This window comes from Nuphar pumila, chromosome 9 (assembly GCF_984573655.1).
Source record: "Nuphar pumila chromosome 9, dmNupPumi1.hap1.1, whole genome shotgun sequence".
Classification (NCBI taxonomy): domain Eukaryota; kingdom Viridiplantae; phylum Streptophyta; class Magnoliopsida; order Nymphaeales; family Nymphaeaceae; genus Nuphar; species Nuphar pumila.
In genome coordinates this window covers 106,772,202-106,775,886 of record NC_143257.1, presented here as the reverse complement: position 1 = coordinate 106,775,886, position 3,685 = coordinate 106,772,202, and the positions used below count along the sequence as shown (strand labels likewise).

General features: G+C 39.8%; 1 long non-coding RNA gene across 1 annotated transcript; it reads right to left on the bottom strand.

Moving 5' to 3' along the window:
* Positions 1-678: 678 nt before the first annotated feature.
* On the bottom strand, positions 679-3,398 carry LOC149828803 (uncharacterized). The gene is made up of 2 exons (XR_016434345.1): positions 3,292-3,398; positions 679-2,607 (listed from the first exon to the last, which is right to left on the bottom strand). It is a non-coding gene; the product is annotated as an uncharacterized LOC149828803 (long non-coding RNA).
* Between the last annotated feature and the right edge of the window lie 287 nt (positions 3,399-3,685).

Here is a 3,685-nt window from a genome sequence, read left to right as displayed (position 1 = left end):
CACAAAGCAACTAATCACTCCAAAGAATTGTGGAACATAACTTATCCCTTTCTGATGACCTTTGATATATCAAGTTTCTGCGGATATAAGCTAGATAATGAAATTAAATGGAATCATGCATATGCTTGGACCATAATGAAGAAAAACAGACACTAACAGGACAGAACACAAGAGTCCAGGGAAGAGATGCCCTGGACAACCTTCCTAAAGAAAACAATTCTGCTTCACGGAAAATTATTACCAGCAATGGAAACAATTCCTCTGCAGCAACTTCCTCCAGGATTTGCATGTTGAGACCACAGAATTCTGCAGCAACTAACTCCACGAATTGCATCTTCCCCGTGATAGCAGCAACTTGCTCACCAACATGTTCTTTGTACCACTCGCCGGTTCATTCACAGCAACAGAGAGTACAGCAATTTACTTAACCCACCGCAACACCAAGCAACTTCAGTTGGCAACAGCCCACGTAACATACGCAACTTGAAACTTCCCTTCAGACAGACGCATACATCTACGGATACAGACCATCGATGCAATCTATGGGTTTAGAGATACATGAGAAGACTGGAAATTACATCACTATGAAATCAGCCTCAAACTAAACCCACTATGACTTTCAAAACAAATGATACAGTACCAGCACAATACCATAATGGCAGAAATGTATAACAGCAGTACAATCAAATTAGTAGATCCATGCATTGCAGCATGCCACTCATCAAAAGATTCACACTTTCCACAAAGAAAATCAAACTTATAATCTATAAAAACTCAAAAAAAAATGCACGGTCTGCAATATGTAATTCCATGTGTTGCATATTTGTACCAAAGTTGAGCCACTAATATAATGCTAGAGAATTTAATTGCCAATCTCAAGGATCTTTTTGCATAAGGTCTATGAACCAAGCAAACACAAGTATCCTGCATTTCCTTTTTGGCCAAGCATTTAAATTGATGCTACTAGTGCTACCAGAATATCCTAACAAATCAGTTAACTTTTCATACCTGAAGCACCATGTTAAGGAGAATTGTGTAATGAGTCCACCATCATCAATCACTTTTTTGAGCGCATAAGTTGGTTGAGGACCGAAAAGGGAAAAAAATGGAGTGGAAGGCAAGAAAGGCAAGACTCCGACACAGGGAGGGGCTGCAGGCAAAACAGCCCTGCCAAACCCCCAAACCAAAAAAGTGACAATTTTTATTCAGCTTTTTGCTTAGCCTTGCACGCCAGCTTCAGCAAAACCATTAACGGCCCAACATGGAATCCCTCCCCTAACAAACCCATTCTAGCCACATTACACATTATCCCCAATCCATATACAGCCATTAGAAAACTCCCAACATTTTTTGACTGACAACACCATCACACCCAAATCAACACCAAGGCAACTTCAGTTGGCAACAACCGACATAACATAGGCATCTTGAAACTTCCCTTAGGACAGACGCATACATCTATGGATACAGACCAAAAAACATTGATAAAGACCATCGATGAGTACATGAGGAGACTGGAAATTGCATCCCTATGAAATCAGTCTCAAACTAAGCCCACTATGACTTTCAAAACAACGTTATTTATAATCATACAGTAACAGAAATACCATAATGGCAGAAATGTAGAACAGCAGTACGATCAAATTAGTAGATTCGTGGATTGTAGCATGCTATACTCCACAAAGGAAAGAAAATCAACAAATCTGCAATCTATAAACGTTTTCAACGCAAAAAGAATGCACGATCTGCAAGATGTAATTCCATATGTTTTTCAGATTTGTAGCAAAGTTGAGCGACTAATATAATGCTAGAGAATTTAATTGTCAATCAAGGATCTTTTTGCATATAAGGCCCATGAACCAAGCAAAAACGAATATCCTGCATTTCCTTTTTAGCGAACCATTTAAATTGATGCTAACAGAATATCCTAATAAAATCATTTAACTTTTCATACCTGATGCACCATGTTAAGGGGGACTGTGTGATGAGTCCACCATCATCAATCGCTTTTATGCACGCACAAATTCGTTGAGGATCGAATAGGGAAAATGGAGGGGAAGGCAAGAAAAGCAAAGACACCGACACCGGGAGGGCCCGGGCAAATCAGCCCAGGGAAACCCTCCCTAAAACCAAAAAATTATTTATTAAGCTTTTTGACTGGCCCGCAAGCGCACCCGCTAAGGCACAGCCGCTTCAGCACAACCATTAGCCCCTTACAGGGCATCCCTCCCCTAACAATCCCATTCTACCCCCTTCCACATCATCGCCAATCCATATCCAACCATAAGAAAACAACCAACATTTTTCTGACTATGACAACACAACCATCACACCCAAATCATCAAAAAGGAAAACCCCCCAGAACCATCCTCAAAATCAAGCACGTAGTAAAAGGGAAACACCAACACTTGGGAGAATCCCAGCACCCGCTCACCCGCCCTTCCATGGGAAACCAAAACCAAGGACGTGAGCGATCTTCAAAGCATAAAATCATGAGCATGGTCACACTTTTAGCAATCTTAGCATTTCTCACTCATCGCCTCTTGAAAACACCACAAAATCTCTCTGAACTCCTGCTTTTGGCTTGAAAAGCAGCAACAAAAGAACCTGCAAATAGTTGGACCCAACCCAATCAACAAGAAACCTGAAGAAGATAGAATCTTAAAATTTAAAAGGAAATAGAATTGGCGAAATAGCGAAAGCGCCATTTCAACCAGTCTCGGCCAAATGATACAGGTACAATAAACCAAAAACGAAAAGTCCCTTCTCGTCTCACTCTTTGAACAGGAAGATAAACAACAGACAATGAAAAGAAGGAAAATTATCTAAACCAAATACATGGTTTACAAACATGAATAGAAGCATATTTTAAAAATAATAAATAATTGCGGTGGTAGTGCTAGAGCAAAAAAGATAGATTAGAGAAAAACAGGTTAATCCTTCTTTAAGAAAAATGGTACTTTCTATCCATATTTATGAAAACTTGTCACAAAACACAAAAACTTGGTATTCAAAATAAACACGAACAGCAAGAAAGCTATTTATGAAAACATCCAAAAGGGGAAAAGCTTAATCTCAAGTGAACACCGACCAAAAACGAAAAACAAAAACCAAAGAAACCCCCCAAAAAAATAAAAGGAAAAATCATGAAACAAGAAAATTGTAGACGAAATATAGACAGAAACAAAAAGAAAAAACCAAAACCAAGAATGCCCTAATAAGAAAAAAAAAACACAATCAAAGATCTAAAAGAAACAACAACAGAGACACCAATAATAACAACAATCTTACATAGAAAGGAGAAGATGAGATCGCCATCAAAACCTCCCACGAAGGATAGAACGGAGAAGAAGTGACGGCCTCACAAACCCTCACCCACGAAGACAAAAAACCAAGGTAAGGTAGGTTATCCCCCAAGGCAGAATTTATAGAAAACCAGGGAGTCGGTGGCCTGCGATCGACGGTCCAGAACCCATTGTTGGGCATCAAATCTGACGGCCCAGAATTGCTTCTTTATATCTTTTGCCAGATGTCCAATCAGATGGACACACGTGTCCTTTGTTTGCGTGGTGCTTCGCTGGCGGTTGAGACGTGCTCACACAAAAAGGTCAATGACCGAAAGGAGAAGGAATCCGTGGGTGCTTTGTTTTCCTCTCTATTTTAACGTGAAAATACTTGTATCGTT